This window comes from Pipistrellus kuhlii, unplaced genomic scaffold (genome assembly GCF_014108245.1).
Source record: "Pipistrellus kuhlii isolate mPipKuh1 unplaced genomic scaffold, mPipKuh1.p scaffold_m20_p_8, whole genome shotgun sequence".
NCBI classification, from domain to species: Eukaryota; Metazoa; Chordata; class Mammalia; order Chiroptera; family Vespertilionidae; genus Pipistrellus; species Pipistrellus kuhlii.
In genome coordinates, this window is record NW_023425584.1 from 43393470 (window position 1) to 43415155 (window position 21686).

At 43.4% G+C, this 21686-nt stretch overlaps 1 protein-coding gene across 6 annotated transcripts in view; it reads right to left on the bottom strand.

Annotated features, from left to right (window-relative positions):
* Window positions 1-20515, bottom strand: part of ELF2 (E74 like ETS transcription factor 2) — a 94874-nt gene extending 74359 nt beyond the window's left edge. For 3 of the 6 annotated variants that reach the window (XM_045576412.1, XM_036424821.2, XM_036424820.2), the window contains exon 1: window positions 20378-20515. The gene's annotated coding sequence lies outside the window, so the exon portion shown is untranslated. Of the gene's footprint in view, window positions 1-5309; window positions 5370-14340; window positions 14422-19083; window positions 19190-20377 lie in introns of those variants that run through there. The other 3 variants (XM_045576409.1, XM_045576410.1, XM_045576411.1) reach the window with 3 other exon arrangements.
* Window positions 20516-21686: the final 1171 nt, after the last annotated feature.

Here is a 21686-nt window from a genome sequence, read left to right on the forward strand (position 1 = left end):
CACATCCAAACATCCCAACCCTCCCCTCAAGCCCTCCTCCTTTCAAAAGCTAATCCACTGACCTATTCCCTGGAGCTTAGCCCTTGCTCCATCAATTATTTCCTTTTCTTTCCTAGCCTTATCTGTTTTAATACCGGGTCCTCTCCCTCAATGTCTAAACATTTACAAGACTCTCGTCTTAAACATGGAGCAGACCTCCTCCGTGATCCTGCATTCTCCTCCAGCTTCTGCTCTGATCCCTTTCTTGGATAATGTTCTAGAAGAAAAGTCTTCTATATTCTGTCTCCACTTCTAATTTCTCAGGTACTCCACCTTTTATGGAAGTTTGTCATCAATTACCACCAACTGAAAGTTTTACTAAATTCTGTTTATTCAATCCAAGACACATTTCTGTCTTCACTGTTGCTCATATCCTCCTTGAAACTCTATTCAGAATTTATTTCTCTCTCTCTAGCTTCTCCTTTTCAATTTCTTCTTACAGACTCACCCCTAATTTTCAAGGAAGTTGGAACAAGGCTACAATGGAAATCCATATACTAGATAAAGTAGATATTTTAAAAGTTATAAATCAAGTTAACAAGCTACCAAATTATTATTCTATCTTGCCATCTTGCCATACATACTTTTATAACAATCTAAAAGGCTAAGTTCTGATTTTAACTTTTCAGACTCCCTCAAGTTCTATGGGACATGGGTGAAACATACCCCTCCTCCCCAACACACACACACACACACCTGGCCTGCAGCCTGTCTCTTTATATCTTCCCAACTTTGGCTCCACTCCATAATACAAGAAGCCTCATATACATACATGGAGCATCCCAAGCTCTGGCCACATGCCTGCAAATTGATACCCTTTGGCCATCCTTTAGGCTGTATAGTCAAGAGAGGAGAGGATCAGAAAAGAGGCCGGTGAAGGGCCACATGGGTATGGGTACAAATACTCAGAACTTGACCAGAAAAAGATACAGATGGACTAGTTCAGTTCTTCCCCAAATCCTAATTTCATCAGGAGGGGCATAGCTGGAGGAAGGCCAGATGAGGAACTCCAAAGCACAGGCCCAAACAGGGTCCCCACTTTGCTAAGTTCAAAGACAGTGCTACTCTGGTCAACACTAACATGGAGTTATTTCCAGGATCCCATCCCTAGTCCTCTTCTGGTTCTACACTCTAAGCTACCTCATGTATTGGCATGGCTTCATGACAATCTCTCTTCCAGTCTAAATAAATCATTTCATGGGCTCTAGTTTACTAGATACTTTCTTACCTCTAATTCTTTATGAAATGAAATAGGGTATATAATAAATTATACACATCTGTTCCAGGATATCTGAGGCATACTATTAATTAATCCAGTAAATCAACAAATATTAACCCTTTGCACTCCGAACCATTTTGGACATTGGCTACCAGCTACTCGACGCTAACGGCGGAAACATGCGTTGAATTAACTCAATTCCCCATAATCACTAATAAACTGCAATGTCCCCTGAGAGGGGACATCCGAGTGATATGCTAGAATTCCGATGTCCCGAGAGGGGACAGCGGAGTGCAAAGGGTTAACTGTATCTATCTATCTATCTATCTATCTATCTACCTATCTATATATACATATATAAAAGCCTAAGTGACCGAATAATCGGATGATCAGTGCCTATGACACTCACTGACCACCAGGGGGCAGATGCTCAATGCAGGAGCTGCCCCCTGGTGGTCAGTGCCCTCCCACAGCTGGCCAACCCCCCCACGACCCCTCCCCCTAGCTGGCCAGTCCCTATGGCCCAGATTGAGACTGGGTGAGACAGCTCTGATTGGCCCCGATCAATGGCCAGGCCTAGAGACCCCACACATGCAAGTATTCGTGCACCATGCCTCTACTATATATATAAAAGCCTAAGCAACTATTATGACCAAACGACCAGAACAACCAGTTGCTATGATGCACACTGACTACAGGGGGCAGATGCTCAGTGCAGGAGCTGACCCCTGGTGGTCAGTGAGCTCCCACAGCCAACCTCCCATGGCCAGACTACCTCCCTTGGTCCTTCCCCCCAGCCAGCAAACCTCCCATGATCCCTCCTCCGACCCTCCCCCAGACTGGCAGGCCCCGGCCAGCCCGGCTCCAATCAGGATGGGGCGAAACAGCTCAGATAGGCCCTGATTGCCAGCCAGGCCTAGGGATTCCATCCATGCACGAATTTCATGCACTGGGCTTCTGGTCTATTATATGTTAGCACAGTGTTGGGTGCTAGAGATACAGCAATGAATAAAGCAAAAGTCCCTGTACTTATGAATCTTAAATTCCAGTTGGGAGAGATGAAAATAAAGAAAATAGCCCAATCAGTGTGGCTCAGTGGTTGAGTGTCAACCCATGAACCTGGAGGTCGAAGTTCAATTCCAAGTCAGGGCACAGGTCCCAGTTGCAGGCTCAATCCCCAGTAGGGGGTGTGCAGGAGGCAGAAGATCAATGGTTCTCATCACTGATGCTTCTATTTCTCTCTTCCTCCCCTTTCCTCTCTGAAATTAATTGTGTGTGTAAAATATATATGTATGTACATATATATATATTTAAAATAAATAAAAATATGAATAGCACATATGTAGATGGTGATGAAAGCTAAGGAGACAAATGAACCAAAGGGAGAAAATATTTGCAGGGAAGAGGACTGCAATTTCAAATTGAATGGCCAGAGAAAGATTCACTAAAGAACTGACATATGACTAAAGACCCAAAAGGAGTAAGCTATGACTGGGAAAGAGCCTTCCTTCTTCAAAGGAAAGATGAACTTCAAGATCTGCAACAGGGAGTACACCTGACTAATTCAAGGATCAGCAAGGAGGCCAATATGGCTAGAGTGAAGTGAGCAAGAGAGAGAAAGAACAGAAGATGATGACAGAAAGTAAGGGCCATAAAGGCCTTCTGTAAGGCCTCTTTTACTCCAGGAGAAGGATGGCCTGATTATTATAAGGATCATTCAGATGCTGGTTAAGAACAGACAGAGGGCAAGGGCAGAAGCAGGGAGATCAGTTAAAAAGCTACTATAACTGGGTAAGAAATGAGTGGCTAGAACAAGTGGTAGGGTTTGGAGAGAATAAAAAGTGGTCAGCTTTTAGATATATTTTGAAAGTAAAGTGGAAAAATTTGCTAGCAAATGGGATATGCGTTGTGAGAGAATGAAGAATGAATCCAAAAATACATCACAGCACCATTAAATGGTATGGGGAAACGTGTGGGAGGAGAATATGTCCCAAACTAAACTTTTTTTTTCTTTTCTTGGCTACCTTCACAAAAATATTACCTCTCCTATGGTGCTTAGCTCAGTAAGTTACCCCAACACCAACCCACATTTCCTACAAAACAGAGACCCATGACTCCTTTCTCCGTCAACACCATCATACTCTCACTCTTGACCCCTTCTCTATATTTTCATATCCTCTACCCTAGTTGAGGATATGAAATGTCACTTCTCTATATTGCTGGCAGAGCTTCAGAATTTGTCTCTTAGCCTCTAATCTTGCCCCTTTCCAGTCCATCTACTGCAATTATCAGGGTAGTCTGAGATAGAATGTCAGGCCCCTAGAGTACAGACCACATTCTCATCAAAAAGTTTATATGTACTTAAAGTGCAAAAACAAGGAACACTCAATCTATGATATTAGAAATAGGATGCTACATCACAAAGGACTAATATTACTAATATATAAAGAATGCTTGCCAAAACTGGTTTGGCTCAATGGATAGAGCATCAGCCTGCAGCCTGAAAGGTCCCAGGTTCGATTCTGGTCAAGAGCATGTACCTTGGTTGCGGGCACATCCCCAGTGGGGGGGGGGGGGGGGGGGTGGCGGGGGGGAGTGTGCAGGAAGCAGCTGATCGATGTTACTCTCTCTAACTCTATCCCTCTCCCTTCCTTTCTGTAAAAAAAAAAAAAAAAAAAAAAAAAAATTCAATAAAATGTATATATTTTTTTTTTTAAAAAAGAACGCTTGAAATAGAGGAATAAAGAACCAAAAACCTCAAGGAAAATATACAATTCACAAAAACAGATACAAAAAGGGCCCTTAAACATATAAATAGTTCAAATTCGCTCTTAGAAAATACAAATTTTCAAAAAACAATATATCATTTCTCACATCTATCAGACTGGTGAAAATTAAAATGTATGACACATTAATAATATGACACATTATTCTGTTGGCAAAATTATGTAATTTTATACATTGCTGCTAGGAAGACAAGTTGATACAACACTTTGAAAGTAGAATTTGGCAATGTCTAACGAAATTCCATATGCATTTACCATTTTTAAAACAGCTTTATTGAGATATAATTAACACGTTTACCCACTTAAGGTGTATAATTCAATGGTTTTTATTTACTTTTTATTTTTTAATTGATTTGAAAGGGAGAGAGAGAAACACTAATGTGAGAGAAACATTGATTGGTTGCCTTCCACACATGCCCTGACAAGGTATTAAACCCTCAACCTGGGTACGTGTCCAACTGGGAATCAAACCCACTGCCTTTTAGTGGGCGGGACAATGCTCCAAACCAATCGAGCCATACCGGCCAGGGCTCAATAGTTTTTAGTATATTCACAAAGTTGTATGATATCACCACAGTCTAATTTTAGAACATTTTCAGCACTCCTATCCTGTCCCCAAACCCATGCCCATTAGCAGTCACTCCCTATCATTCCCCAATCCCCAGTCCCTGGCAACCACTAATCTACTTTCCGTATCTAGAGACTTGCTTGTCTGTTTCACATAAATAGAATAATATGTGATCTTTTGTGACTGGCTTCTTTCACTTAATGTTTTCAATATTCATCTATGTGTAATATGCATTAATATTTTATTTCTTTTTATTGTGTGTTTTTTTAGAAAGAAAATGTTGGCCTGAAATTCTGTATTAGTAAGTAATTATTCTTAGGCATAGGCCTTATTCAAATTTACTCGTTAACTACCTAGAACCAAAATATAAACTTTTTATAGTACTGAATAAAAAGGCCCCCTGGGCCGAGACCAGTTTGGCTCAATGGATAGAGCGTCGGCTTGGGGACTGAAGGGTCCCGGGTTCGATTCCGGTCAAGGGCATGTACCTTGGTTGCGGGCATATCCCCAGTAGGGGGTGTGCAAGAGGCAGCTGATCGATGACTCTCTCTCATCAATGTTTCTAGCTTTCTATCTCTCTCCCTTCCTCTCTGTACAAAATCAATAAAATATATTTAAAAAAAAAAAAAAAAAAAAAAAAAGGCCCCCTGGAAAAGCAGCTAGGAGGAAAACTATTTACAAGATTATCTCCCTTTACCTAATTAAGTCAAAGGTTTACAGCTTCTTCCATAGGACTAGAACTTGGGCATGAATGGGCCTGCAGAACATATAATAAACAAATGCCTGCTTACTTTTATTTGAAAGATTAGAGTCCCTGGGACTCTAATCACCAAGCAAAGGGAACTAAAGTTCTTGCACAGAGGCTAAAACACAAATCTTCAGCCTCTGCCGTACAGGATCTTTTAATCTTGAAGAGGTATGTCAGAGGTCATTGTACTCAGGGCTAAAGTAAGGATATACAGCAGCTCGTAAAGGAAAAAGACATAGGTGGAATCTGGAGGAATCAATATGCAAGCTTCCTATGCTCTCTCCTTCCCAAGAGAGGTCAGGCAGAGCTTACTCCTCTCCCCAGCAGCAAAAACGCACCAAGGTGCACGCAGTGTTTCTGCCCAGGCATGCCCATCAGAGACTCAGCACCCAAGGTTTCACTGCAGGCAGGTCACCGGGGCACCCTCTGCCTTGTGTGCACCAATACTACAGACCCCAGAAGAAAAGCAGGTGTTCAGCATAAACCGTACTGTTTGCACAAACAGTCTAGGCACAGTGAATCATCCTTATCAGTTACTGGGAACACCCTGAGAGCCAAGTTCCCAGATGCCAGCCAAGGGCCAACCTCGCAAACAGGCCTTTCTTTCTAAGGACAGCAGTTTCAAACTTGCTATGTTAACTATTTTCTGAAGAGCCAGTTATTTAACTTCTTGAGATCTCAGAAACATAATGGTCTGGAATGAAGAGGACATGGACACCATCTTTCCCACTTATTATATATGGGAGGTTTAAAATACTTTATCATTATAAAGTGATATCATGATGGAGTTTAAGTGCTTACTACTAGATTTGACACATTAAGAGCAACATCTCAATGTCCAAATATTATGTAAAGATTCATAAAGGCAGACTTCCTGGAACATTCTCAACTCACCCAGATTATGAAATAAAATATAAAAAATGAACTGGCTCTGAAAGTTTACTTAAGCACACCATTAGAGAACAAAAGTGTAAGATGAAAACATTCAGCCACGGCTGGGTTGGCTCCGTGGATAAAGCGCTGGCCTGTGGACTGAAGGGCCCTGAGTTTAACTTTAGTCAAAGGCACATGCCAGGTGTGCAGGCTTGATCCTCAGAAGGGGCATGCAGGAGGCAGCTGATCAATGATTCTCTCTCAACACCGATGTGTCTCTCACTCTCCATTCCTCTCTAACAAGTATATATATTAAAAAAAAAAAAAAAAAAAAAGTCACTAATCTGTTTTAAATGAATATATTTTCTAGGTCTTACTAATTATAACCTAAAATTAAATTTAAATAATCATAAAATTTAGAGTTTAAAGTATTATTTGATTAACATGGAATTGAGTTGGGGTTTTCAAAGTATTATGTATGTTCTTACTCCCTCATGACCTCCCCCCCTCATGCCCTCACCCTAGAAATGAGTTTTATAAGAAAAATTTACTTGCCGAAACCGGTTTGGCTCAGTGGTAGAATGTCGGTCTGCGGACTGAAAGGTCCCAGGTTGGATTCAGGTCAAGGGCATGTACCTTGGTTGCGGGCACATCCCCGGTAGGGGGTGTGCAAGAGGCAGCTGGTCGATGTTTCTCTCTCATCAATGTTTCTAGCTCTCTATCTCTATCTCTCTACCTTCCTCCTCTCTGTAAAATATATATATATATTTAAACTTACTTTAAAAATATATTTTTAAGTTATTTCAGAGGGGAAGAGAGAGAGAAAGATTAAAAAAAAAAATCAGTGAAGAGAGAGAATCACTGATTGGCTGCCTCTTGCACAATCCCTACTGGCGACTGAGCCTGCAACCCAGGTAATGTGCCCTGTCCAGGGATTGATCCATGACCTCCTGGTTCATAGGTCAACACTCAACCACTAACCCATGCCCGCTGAACAGAAAAACCTACTTTTTTTATTCATGGATCTAAATTGTATCACTGTAAGGTTATAAATATAATTACTCAAAATATGGTCAGGTTACTCATGAAAATACTGTAACTTTGGCCTTCGAGTATAGAAAAGAACCCAAAAGATTCTGAGTTTTAATACTAATTCTGTAATCACTATATTGTCTGCTTCCTATACTCCCAATACATGAAGATGACCTTTTTCTTAAATCATTTATAAAACTTGCTCTATTCCTACAACACACCAAGCGCATTCTAAACCTCCTGCTCTCCAGGATACAAGGCTCTTCCAGATCATCAACAGATAGAATCCTCCTTACCCATCATGCAGATATCACTTCAAATACCATCCCTGCAGGAGACATTTCCCTCTTGGCTCCCCTCCCCAAAATTATATTCCATTTTCATGTGGATGCCTTATCATTCTCTTTTTGACATCACATTACCCTATTTCATTTCTTCATTATATTTTTCAGACTAAAATTACCTTGTTTATATGTTGTTGTTTTTTAATTATTTTGAGAGAGAGAGAGAGAAACAGAGGGGGGGGGAGAGAGGGAGAGAGAGAAACATCAACATGAAAGTGAACATCGATCAGCTGCCTCCACACTTTCCCTAACCAGGGATCAAGCCAAAAATCTGGGCTTTCGCCCTAATGGTACTTTAGGAGTTTAATGTCTGTCTCCTTAATAGGTACTATATTACCTTGTTTACTGCAGTCTTTCAAGAACCTAAAATGAATGAATACTATGCTATTATATGTGCAGATTGATATGAAGATTTTGATATTTTCTAACCATTCTAATTGATTATATTGCTCTCTTAGGCTTCTTCTGTTTTTGTTTATTTTTCCTACCCATTAGCACCTACCATGAGAGAATTACTTAATATGACATATGAACAAGTAGATATTATACCATAAAATCAGTTCAGAGATTGACCTATAGTTTAAAAATTAATGGCATGTCTTTCGGTAAGTACACTTATATATCAATAAACATTAGTAATTATAAGTAATTGTTCATTATATTTAAATTAAGAGTAACAGATAAAATTTAACACTTAAGAGTAATATACTCAGGCATATCATAAAATAGAAATGAAAAATACTGAAAGTAATTTAGAAATAAAATATCACTTTGGGATTTAATAAGTAGTTTAGATATTATTTTCTATCTAAAATTTAATGTTATTTCCAGATTAAAAAACCATGTTTAAAGAATTAAAGGAGAGTTTGACAACTATAACTTATAAAATATGCAAATGCAAGAAAAATACAAATATTACAAAAAAAGAAAAATTCTGGACTTGAAAGCTACAACAATTCTAGAGCTGAAGAGTGTAACAACCAAAATTAAAAATTTACTAGCAGCCGGGACCGGTTTGGCTCAATGGATAGAGCATCAGCTTGGGGACTGAAGGGCCCGGGGTTCAATTCCGGTCAAGGGCATGTACCTTGGCTGCGGGCATATCTCCAGTAGGGGATGTGCAAGAGGCAGCTAATGGATGACTCTCTCTCATTGATGTTTCTAACTCTCTATCTCTCTCCCTTCCTCTCTGTACAAAAATCAATAAAATATATTTTTTTTTAAATTTACTAGCAGAGCTCAATAGCATATTTGAAATCAGGCACATTCATGGCTTAACACTAGCTGAGGCAGCTTCAATAATAGTGTATTTGAGATGACAGAAAGGAGTTGGTGAACTTGAAGATATCGAATATATCAACAGAAATGACCAATTCAGAAGAACATAAAATATGTAATTGTGAAAAAATGAACACAGCCTCAAAATCATATGTGATACCATAGAGCATACCAATATTCATGTAAGGATAGTCCCAGAAGAGGGAAAAAAGAACAGAAAAAATATTTAAAGAAATTATGGTCAATACTCACCAAATTATTGAAAAATACTAATCTATAGATTTCAGCTTAACTATTCCAAAACAGAGTAATTACAAAGAGATCCACACCTGGACACCTCATAGTAAAACTGTTAAAAACCAAAGAGAAATTCTTGAAAGCAAAGAGAAAAACAAATCATGGTAAACAACGGAGATCAGAAAGCAGGAGATGTCATGTTCAATGTGTTGAAAGAAAAAAACCTGTAACAAAGAATTCTATATTCAGCAAAACTACTATTGAAAAATAAAAACAAGATAAAAACAATCCCTCCCCCCACCCAAAAAAAGCCTAAGCTAGCTCATTGATAAGACTTGCCTTACAAGAAATCCTAAAGGAAGTCCATCAAGCTAAAGGAAATAACCAGACAATAACTCAAGTACACACACACACACACACAAAGAGCACATTAAAAGATAAATATATTTGCAAACACAAAAGTATAAATATTTTTTCTTCTTTAGCTGTTTTAAAAGACATACACCTATAAAAATTATACAACTGTATTGTTGGCCTTTTAATGCATACAAATTTAACATATATGACAATACAACAGACAGGAGAGGTGAGAAAATAAAGCAAAGTTTCTATATTTTAACACAAATTAGTCAATCTGAAGTAGGCTGTGATAAAATAAGATCCATATTGTGCCCTGGCCAGATGTCTCAGTTGGTTCGAGAATCCTACCATACACCAAAAGACTGTGGATTCGATTCTTGGTCAGGGCGTATATCTCGGTTACAGGTTCTATCCCCAGCTGGGAGCAAACAGGAGGCAACCAGTCAATGTTTCTCTCTCACACTAGTGTTCTCTCTCTTTCTCTCTCCCTGTCCATCTCTCCCTCCCTTCCCTTCCTTTCTCCAAAGGGGGGGAAAAATTAATAAAACATAATAATCGGGGTGAGGATTTAAAAAAAATTTTTTTGGAGATACATATTGTAATCCTAGAGCAACCTCAGGTAATAACTCTAAAAATCTAGTTAAGAAACTAACAAAGAAATGAAAAACCCTGGAAAATATCTATTAACTCTAAGAGAGGCAGCAGAGGATGAACAAAGAAATAAAAATAGAAATGAGATATATGGAAAATAACTACCGTGTTTCCCCGAAAATAAGACATCCTCCGAAAATAAGACCTATCGCATGGAAAGATAAGACATCCCCTGAAAATAAGACCTATCGCAACTCTAGGAGAAAAAATTAATATAAGACATTGTCTTATTTTCAGGGAAACAGGGTAGCAAAACTGAAAACATGACTACACTAAATATAAACAGATTAAACCCTCTGATCAAAAGGGAGATATGGTCAGACTTTTTTTAGAGTATTTCAATTACTTGTGGCCTATAAGACAAGTTTTTGTTTTTTTAATTGCTTTCAAAGAGGAAAGGAAAGAGAGAGAAACATCAATGATGACAGAGAATCATTGATTGGCTGCCCCCTGCATGCCCCACTCTGGAGATCGAGCCTGCAACCCAGGCATGTGCCCTGACCTGAGATCAAACCCTGACCTCCTGGTTCACAGGTCAAGGCTCAACCACTGAACCAGTCCGCCAGACATGACACATTTTTGAAAAATATATCTTATTGATTTTTTACAGAGAGGAAGAGAGAGGGATAGAGTTAGAAACATCAATGAGAGAGAAACATCGATCAGCTACCTCCTGCTCACCTACTGGGGATGTGCCTGCAACCAAGGTACATGCCTTTGACCAGAATCGAACCTGGGACCTTTCAGTTTGCAGTCCAACTCTCTATCTACTGAGCCAAACCAGTTAAGGCGGCAAGACATATTTTTAATTAAAAACAAAAACACAAATAGGTTGAAAGTAAAAGGATAGAAAAAGATATGCAATGCAAATAGTAAGTATTAAGAGAGCTGCAGGCTACACTTATACCAGACAAAATATTACAATAGATAAATAGGGATCTTTCATAATGATAAAAAGGTCAATTTATCAGGACGATTAAAGTAATTATACATGTATACCATACCAATTACCAGTACCCCAAAAGCATTAAGCAAAAATAAATACTTCAATAATATTTTTAATATCTCACTCTCAGTAACTGATAGAACAGCTAGACAGAAAATCAGCACAAACATAGGCAGACTGAAAACTATCAACCAACGTGACCTAACACCTACAGAACATTCAGACCAACAATGCAAAATATATATTATTTTTTAGCACAGACGCTACACTCCTCAAAATAGATTACATACTGCCCTAACCGGTTTGGCTCAGTGGCTAGAGAGTCGGCCTTCAGACTCAAGGGTCCCGGGTTCAATTCCTGTCAAGGACATGTACCTTGGTTTTAGGCACATACCCAGTGGGGAGTGTGCAGGAGGTGCTTGATCGATGTTTCTAATTCTCTATCCCTCTCCCTTCCTCTCTGTAAAAAAATCAATAAAATATATTTAAAAACAAAACAAAAAATTAAAAAAAAAACAGATTACATATTAAGACATAAAAATGTCTCAATAAATTAAAAATGAGAAAAATCATACAGAATATGTTTTCCTACTACAGGGGAATTAAAAATCAACAATGAAATCTGGGGAATCCCTAAATAATAGAAAATTAAACAATACATTTCTAAATAACCCATGGGTCAAAGAAATAATCACAAAGGAATATATTTAGAAATTAATGAAAATGTTAAAAAGCAGAATATATAAAAATGTATGAGGTGCAGAAAACACAGTATTTGGAGGAAAATTTATAGATTTAAATGCTTAAGTAAGAAAACCTCAAATCAATAATTTATGCTTCAGCCTTAAGAAACTAAAAAAAATGCAAACAAAACCCAAAGCAAGCAGAAGGAATCCTAATATATAAAAACCCTGGATCTGTCACATCCTCCACAACTGGGAGGCTCGACCAACTGGAAGTCAGTCCTGCAGTCAGTGCTGGGTCACCATGGGGACCCAGCACTGACTGCTGAGGGGACTGCGAATCAGGCCCAGAGAGAGGCCTGAAGAGAGAAGCAGGGTCTGATCCGTAGACTCTGTGGCAGCTATTGATCAGCACTTGCCTCTCTCTTTAGCTCTGGGCCTGGTCAGTAGCCACACCTCCATTTCTCTCCAGGCCTCCACCAGGGCTGCTAATCAACCTTGCCTTTTTGATCAGTCCCTGTTAACAGGCCCAGAGATACTGAATGGCATAGAAACCGACCAATCAGAACCAAATCGGTCAGCAGAGGAGGGCAGTTAGGGGTGATCAGGCAGGCAGAGGCAATTAGGGGCAACCAGGCTGGCAAGAAAGGGCAGTTGGAGACAATTAGGCCAGCAGGGGAGGGCAATTGGGGGTGAGATCAGGCAGGCAGGGGAAGACATTTGGGGGTGATGAGGCCAGCAGGGGAGGGCAGTTGGGGGCGATCAGGTCGGCAGGGGAGCAGTTAGTCGGTGATCAGGCTGGCAGGCAGGTGAACAGTTATGAGCCAGCAGTTCCAGATTGTGAGAGGGGTCCCAGATTGGAGAGGATGCAGGCTGGGCTAAGGGACACACCCCCTCCCCCCAGTGCATGAATTTCATGCACCGGGCCTATAGTGGTATTATAAAGATTAAAATGAAAATCATTGAAATAAAAAACAGAAAAACTGGAAAAAATCAATTAAACCAAAACTTATTTCTTTGAAAAAAGAGTAACAAAATTGACAAACCTTTAGTTAAAATGATCAAGTAAAAATGAGACTAGATACATGCTATCAATTTTACAAACTAAAGGAAGACATCATTACCTATACTGGCAATATTAAAAACATATATAGGAACATATTATGAACTGTATGTCAAATTCATAGAAACACAATTACTGAAACTAACTAAAAATAAGCAGAAAATATGAATAGACCTATAACAAGTAAAGAAATTAGTATTTTAAAATTTTCACAAAGAGAAAAAAAAAACAGGCCCAGATGCTTTCACTGGTGAGTTCTACCAAATATATTCAAGGACATAATACCAATCCTTCAGGAACTTTTAAAGAGAAAGCAGAGGGAACACTTCTCAATTCATTCGGTGAGGTTAGTATTACTGTTCCGAATCCAAAGACATCACAAGAAAAGAAAACTTCAGACCAGTAGCTCTCATAAATAGAGCCAAAAAAATGTTTAACAAAACATTAGCAAACTAAATAAAGCAACATACAAGATTATACACCACAACCAAGTGAGATTTATCTCGGGAATATAAGGCTGGTTTATTATCTCAAAATCAATTAATATACCATATTAATGTAATAAAAGACAGAAACCACATAATCATCTCAGATACTAGTGTGACCAACCATACTGGTTTGTCTAGAACAGAGGGTTTTCCCAAGACACAGAACTTTCAGTACTTAAAACAGGAAAATCCTGGGCAATCTGTGATAGTCACACTAACAGATACAGATAAAGTATCTGACAAAGTCCAATGCCCATGCATGATAAAAACTCTGAACAAGCCAGGATTAAAAAGGAACCCACTGTAAAACACAGAGAGATGCTATAAAACACTGTGTCTATGTTTAACAATACTATATTGTACACTTAAAAAGAAGGTAGGCCAAAACTGGTTTGGCTCAGTGAATAGAGCATCAGCCTGCGGACTGAAGGGTCCCAGGTTCGATTCTGGTCAAAGGGCATGTACCTCGGTTGGGGGCACATCCCCAGTGGGGGGGGAGGGGAGAGAGATTGCAGGAGGCAACAGGTCGATGTTTCTCTCTCATTGATGTTTCTAACTCTCTATCCCTCTCTCTTCCTCTCTATAAAAAATCAATAAAATATATTTAAATAAAAAAATAAGTGAAAAGAGCCCTAGCTGGTTTGGCCCAGTGGATAGAACCTGGGGACTGAAGAATCCCAGCTTTGATTCCGTCAAGGGCACATGCCCAAGTTACGGGCTCAATCCCTAGTAGGGGGCATGCAAGAGGCAGCCAATCAATGATTCTCTCTCATCATTGATGTTTCTATCTCTCTTTACCTTTCCCTTCCTCTCTGAAATAAAAATATATCTTAAAAAAAGAAATTTCCATTTCCATGTAATAGAAAACCCAATGTTGTAAGATGACAATTCTCCCCAAACTGCATTTCTCATCAAAATTCTAAGATTTTTTTTTTAAATACATTGACAAGCCAATCCTTTTTATACTGGACCCAGAAGAGCCACAGGTTTTAAAAACAAGAACAAAATTGGAGGGCTAACATTACCTGGTCTCTCAGTTACCATAAAGCACATTAACCAAGACAGAATAGTACTGGCATAAGAACAAACATACAAATAATGAAAAATAATTGAGAGTGCAGAAATAAATCTTTACATTTACAATCAATGAAGAAATGACAATCTTTTCAACAAATGGTGCTGAGACAACCCATACGCAACTGAATTTAGACCTATTTATTTCACATCATACATAAAAATGAACTCAAGCCTAGCTGGTGTGGCTCAGCAGTTGAGCATAGACCAAGGAACCAAGAGGTCACCAGTTTGATTCCCAGTCAGGGCACATGCCCAGGTTGTGGGCTCAATCCCTAGTGGGGGCCATGCAGGAAGCAGCCAATCGATGCCTTCCTCTCATATCAGTATTTCTAACTCTCTATTCCTCTCCCTTTCTATCTCTAAAAATAAAAATAAAATTTTTTTAAAATGAACTTAAAATAGATTATACATCTAAATATCAGAGCAGCCCTGGCCAGTTTGGCTCAGTGGAAAGAGCGTTGACCTATGACCTAGGGTCCCAGGTTGTATTTTGGTCAAGAGCACATGCCTGGATCACGGGCTCGATCCCCACTAGGGGGCATGCAGGAGGTGGCTGATCCACGATTCTCTCTTATCGATGATGTTTCTATCTCCCTCCCTCTCCTTTCCTCTATGAAATCAATAAAAATACATTTAAAAATAAATATCAGAGCAAAAACTCTAAAACATTTAGAAGAAAACAAAAGAGAAAATCCTCAAGACCTTTAATTAGGCAGAGAGTTCTTATAACAAAAAATTAATCTAATTTTTTAAAGTAAAATATCTGATGGAGTTAAACTCCATCAAAATTTAAACTTTTGACAAAAGAAATTAAAACTTTTGTGCTTCAAGAGATTCCAATAAAAAAGTTGAAAAGGCAAGGCACTCATTGAGATAAAATAATTGCAAATCATGTATCCAATAAAGGACTTGCAACCAGAATATACAAAGATTATTAGAACTCAATAATAAAAAGACAAATAAAAACCACACAAAAGTTTTGAGTATTTATTTCACCAAATAGAATATATAAATGGCTAATCATCATATGAAAAAAATGCTCAACACCTTGAGTCTTTAGGAAAATGCAAGTTAAAACCAAAATGGCTATAATAAAAATGGCAATAATAAATGTTGCCAAGAATGTGAAGAAGCTGGAACTCTCAAACACTGCTATTAGGAATGTAAAATGCACAGCCACTTTAGAAAGCAGGTTGGCATTTTTTTTTTTAAATTTAAACAGATGAACCAGCATTTCTATTCCTAGGTTTCTACCCAAGAGAATGAAACCGTATGTCCACATAAAGACTTGTACCCAAATGTCCAAGCAGCATTATTTACAACAGTCAAAACTGGAAACTGCCCAGCTGCATGGCTCAGTGGTTGAGCATTGAGCATATGAACCAGGAGGTCATAGTTCCAATTCCCGGTCAGGGCACATGTCCAGGTTTTGAGCTCCATCCCCAGTAGGGGGCATGCAGGACGCAGCAAATCCATGTGTCTCTCCTGTTGATGTTTCTCTCTCTCTCTCCCCCTCTCCTTTCCTCTCTGAAATCAATAAAAATATATTTTAAAAAACAAAACAAAAAAACTGGAAACAGCCCTGGCCCATGTGGCTGTTAGCTGGGCCTTCTCCCATGCACTGAGGCAGCAGTTGCCAACCTTTAGGACCTCAGGGACCATCATTAGTGGTCCATGGATCACCAGTTGGGGGCATGCAGGAGGCAGCTGATCAGTGATTCTCATCATTGATGTTTCTATCTCTCTCTCTCCCTTCCTCTCTGAAATCAATGAAAACATTTTTTTTTTAATCTTTAAAAATAAAATTAAAAACCTGGAAACAATTCAAATGTCCATCAACTGGCCAACAGATAAACAAAATGTTGTATCAATATATTCATACAAAAGAATATTTATTCAGCAATAAAAAAGAAAAAATACAGATACATGCTACAATAAAGAAAAATTCCAAAAACAGTGTGAGAGAAACCAGATGTAAAAGACTACATATGGTATGATTTCATTTATGATAGTAGTGGCCAGGTGCACAGATTTGTGCACATTGAAAGGAAAGTAACTAGAAGAAATCCTATTTAATAAAAGGGTAATATGCAAATTAACCATCACTCTATTACAAAGATAGTAATGCCCATAGCCACAAGATGGCAGCGCCCAGTCCTCTCAGCCCCTCCTGAGTCCCCCAGTCCTGGGGGATCAGGGTGGGCAGTCGCTGAGAGTGGGTAGCATGAGCAGCCACAGTGATGAGGCAAGCATTCCGCACCCGGCTGCAGATGAGCCTCTGGGCTGCAGCAAGCCTCTGGGCAACGGGCGCAGAGTGGCCAAGCCCTGCAAAGAGCTACTAGAGCATGGATTCGTGCACAGGGCTACTACTATTTTAATATTGCTATTAGCCCTTTCTCCTTCAGCACCTGGGAGCCGAGTGGTGGCCCCACCCCCAGCCCTGTACCCCACCCCGCCACCACTGCTGCTGGGCAATCCAAGCACTGGGCCCCACTCACACCCTCCTTAGCCTGGCGCCAACCACTCAGCTGCTCCACCTTCCTGCCGCAGTCCCACTCTCATTGGGGTACATGGGGGCCGGCAGCACCTCCACTGCTGCCTGCTGCCAGCAAAATGTTGCTAGCACCCACCATGTTCCACATCACGCCCCTAGTGTTCAACACACGTTATGGCAAGCAGTCTAACTCCCAGTCGAGGGGACAATTTATATATTAGGGTTTTATTATATAGGATAGTCAGAAAAGGCAAATCTATAGAAACAAAGCACAAATCAGTGGTTCCCTGGGAATCGGGGTGAAAATAAGGGTTAACTACAAACAGTAGAGGGAAATTTTGGAGGCAATCGCAATGTTCTAAAACTGCCCAGTCAGTATGGCTCAGTGGTTGAGCATCGACCTATTAACCAGGAGGTCACAGTTCAATTCCTAGTCAAGGCACATGCCTGGGTTTTGGGCTCAATCCCTGGTCCAGGAGGCAGCTAATCAATGATTCTCATCATTGATGTTTCTTTCTCTCTCTCTCCCTCTCCCTTCCTCTTTGAAATCAATAAAAATATATTTAAAATAAATAAAATTGGCTTGTGGTTCAACACTTCTATATACTAAAAATCATTGAACTGTGCACTCAAAATAAATTAATTTTGGAATTAAATAACTCAAAAAGCTGATTTTTTAAAAGTGCACATACCATCGAAACCGGTTTGGCTCAGTGGTAGAGCGTCAGTCTGTGGACTGAAAGGTCCCAGGTTCGATTCCGGTCAAGGGCATGTACATTGGTTGCGGGCACATCCCCGGTAGAGGGTGTGCAAGAGGCAGCTGGTCAATGTTTCTCTCTCATCGACGGTTCTAGCTCTCTATCCCTCTCTCCTCCTCTCTAAAAAATCAATATATTTTTTTAAAAATTTGGTTCTCAAAAAATAAATAAAAAATAAAAGTGCACATACCCAACAGAAATGAAAACACATTCAAACAAAAATTTGTACACAAATGTCCACAGCAGCATTATTCACAATAGCTAAAACGTGGAAACTCAAAAGTTCACCAATTAATAAATAATATGTGGTATATCCATACAATGGAATATTGCTCAGCAATAAAAGCAATAATGATACATGCTACAACATGGATGCACTTTGAAAGAAAACAATCACTGAAGATCACATATTGTATGATTCCATTTATATAAAATGCCCAGCACAGACAAGTACAAAGAAGTAGACCAGTGGTGCCTAGGCCTGGGGATATTGGGGGGAAACTGACAGTGACTGCTAATGGGTATGTGGTTCCTTTCTGGGATGATGAAAACATTCTACAATGATTAAGGTGATAGTTGGCAAAACTTTATAAATGTATTTAAAAAACCGAACTGGCCAGGAGGCTCAGTTGGTTGGAGCACTGTACCACACACCAAAAGATTGTGGGTTCGAGTCCCTGTCAGGGCACATAACTAGGTTTCCAATTCCATCGCTGGTCTGGGTGTGAAGAAGCAACTAATTGATGTTTCTCCTCTCTTTCTTCATTCTCCTCTTTCTAAATCATAACCTTAGATAAAGATTTAAAAGAAAAAAAAACCACTAAACTACATTTTAAATTGGTGAACTGAATGGTATGTGAATTATATCTCAATAAAGCTGTTACCAAAAAAAAATGCTCACTTGTGCAATCTGTGAGCAGGTAAAGGCCATCAACACAGTTATCAATCTATTAACTTAGTACAGAAAAGTCTCAAAGTTACTAATTCTTTACAATGAAATTCTGATTTTTTTTTAGTATATATATGTCTGAAATGAAAAGCAATAATTGATCAATTAGTTAAGTCACTAAATTTAAAAACAGAATGGTATTAAATATTCGAATTTCAGGAGCCCAAGGTATTTCAATTTTCTACTTAATGTGCTTGCTAGGTGATATCTCAGTAACATTCATATGAATGCACTGTGCAAATCGTGTAAACTGTATAATGCTTTAATTATTCCTAAATTTCTTTAAGTGTAATTCAACAACTGCCAGTTTTATATAGTCTTGAAGAAAGGAAGAAACTCTGGAACAAAACATCCAATCTTTATCTCAGAAAAGGGTACAAACATTCCAGGTGATTCCGGCACTCTTCCGTGATTATAGATCCAGAAAAAAAGTGCTTACTTTACCTCTCCATAGAGGCTCACAGATAAAAAGGAAAGTAAATCTGATTACCAAACACACGAGTACTGTTCTCTCATCACCGGATTAAAATTTAAACCACACAGCTGAAGTACATGCTCACGATCACAAGAAAGGAGGAAAATTCTGGTGTCCCCTCATTCATTCAATAAAGTACTAAAAACTTGAAGGCTAGTAGTCTACAGCGAATCTAGAAAAATAAAAAAATAAAAATAAAAGAGCCCGGGATACTAGCCCAAGAGACACCTCGGAAACGGAGCAATTTGGATTACTCTTGGTGTTAGGATATTTTCCCCGTCCTTTGCTGACATGCAACAAAACTGCCCCGCCGGAGCGGGCGAGGGGCACGGCGGCCCCAGCAGAGCCCTCCCCGCGCTTCTCCCTCCCTCGCCCCTCTTCCCCAAAAAAACAGCCCGCGGCGCGGCTCCCCGAGGGCCGGCTTCGCCCGCAGAGGCTCCAGGAGGCGGTCACCGGGCGCGCAAGTATGACAGAGCCCGTTTCTGTTTTGTTTGAAAGCAGATTCCTAGCAGAGACAAGCCTCCCTGCCCCCGGGGAGTAGGGGAAGTGGCGGCGGGGGGCCGGCAAGGAGCGCGAGGATAAAAGAAGGAGCGAGTACAACCTGCCGTGCGGGCCGGCGGCCGGGGACAGCGAGGTAGGAGGCGGCGGCCGGACGGGTCGGGTCGGGGAGGTAGGAGGCGGCGGTGGGGCCCCGGGCCGGCCGGGGAGGGAACGAGCGGCTCGAGCCTCCCAGGTCCCGCCCCGCGCGGGCCGCCCAGCCCAGCCCCGGCGCCGGCCGCCGCCGCCGCCCGCCCCGCCGGACCCTCCCCGGACGCGCTTCCTCCGGGGCCGGACCCCCGCCCTGGCCTCCCCGCGGGGGAAGGCGGGTCCGCTCGGTCCGCTTCTCGGCAGAGGTGACTCGCGCCGAGATGTAAACACGGCGGCGAGCCCGGCGGCGCGCGGCCCATCCCCCGCGCCGGGGTCCGTGCCCTCGCCCCGCGCCAGCCCCGCGCCCCGCGCGCCCCGCGGGCTGCGCGCAGCGCGCCTTCCCCTTCCTCGGAGCCCCGCTGCCCGACCGTTGCCCGAGGGCACCAGCCCCCTTTCCCCCCGCCCCAACCCGACCCCCACCCACCCCGCTCCCTGCGGGTGTCACGGCCACAGCCTCTGGAAAACCCCGGAGCAAACAACACCGCGCGGAGCGGGAGGCGCGGAGGGAGGCGGCGGCGGCACTCCCCGGGACGGAGCGGGGCTCCGCCGCCGCGCCCCCCGCGCCCCCTCCTTCCCTCCCTCCCCTCCCTCCCTCCCCAGCCGCGGCCGCTCGCGCTCTTACCTGCTCGCCGCGCCGCCCGCCCGGGAGCACCGCGGCGCCGCTCTCCCTCCCGGCAGGGCCGCGGGCTCGCCGCCGCCGCCGCCGTTGGCCGGGCGTCCGGAGGGAGCCGGGCCTCCCCGGCAGCCCGAGCCGCTCCGCGGGGAGAGGAGGAGACAAAACAGCGCGCGCCGCCCCGCCGCGCAGCGCCCCCCGCCCGCGCCGCCCCACCGACCCCCCAACCGCCGAGGAGGCGTCCGCGGCGACACACACAGCCCGGCGCGGGGAGCAATGGTGGCCCCCGCCCTCGCCCCGCTCCCCTCCCTCCCTCCCTCCACCCCCCGCTCGGCTCCTCCCCCTCGGCCTCCTGCCGCCGCCGCCAGGACACTGGAGTCCGCCTCCCCCACCCCGCCGGCTCCGAGCGCTCCTCCCCTCCCCGAGCGGCGGGGCGGGCGGCACCGCCAGTCACCGCAGCGCCTGTCAACGCGGGGGGCCTCCTGTTTATACCCCGCGCGGCCCCTAGCCCCCAGCCTAACCTGCCTCCGCGGCTCGCTCGCTCTCTCGGGGCTCTCCCGTCCCCGATCCCCCAACTTCTCCCTAACGCGCCTTCTCAGGTGATGACTCTCCCCACGTGTCCCGCGCCCTGCCCGGAGCTCCCCCATCCCCTTCCCGGGCTGGCGCCCAGGCGGCGAGGCCGCTCGTGCACCTGCAGCGCCCGCCGCTCCCCGCCGGCCGGCCGGTCCGCACGCGCGCGCGCTCTCCACTCCGAGCGCCCTGCGGGCCCCGGCCCGCACCCCATCCCGGGCTCCACTCCCGCCCCTCTCCTCCGGGCCGGCCCGCACTCTGCGGGCAGTCTGACAGTTCCTGGGGGCCGGGGTGGGAAGACTAGCCCGCGCCCGCCCGACTCCACTTCTCCGCCGGGCAGAGCGGACGGTGGGGGCGCGGGCGCGGAGCAGCGCGCCGCCCTCTCCGCCCCGCCCCACCCCGCCCCGCCCGCCGCTGACGCCCGCGGCGCCCCGCCCCGCCCCGCCCCGCCCGGCCGCCGCGCGCCCCTCGGCGCCGCCCGCTCCGCCTCCTCCCCGTCCGGCTCCGTCCGCCCGCGGACCCCGCCCCGTTCCCAGAAATTACCACCCGCCCAACGGCCGGGCGGCTCGGCGGTTGGTGCCCGCGTTTGCTGACGGACGGACGGGCGGGCGGGCGGCCGGCGGGGGCTCAGCGCGCAGCTGCGGAGCGAGGCGGACGGCCCCTTGGCGCGGCTCCCGGAGCTGCGGGCGCCCGCACCGAGCCTTTGTCGCTCCTCCTCGCTCAGTCCCGCGACGAAGTAACTCAAGTC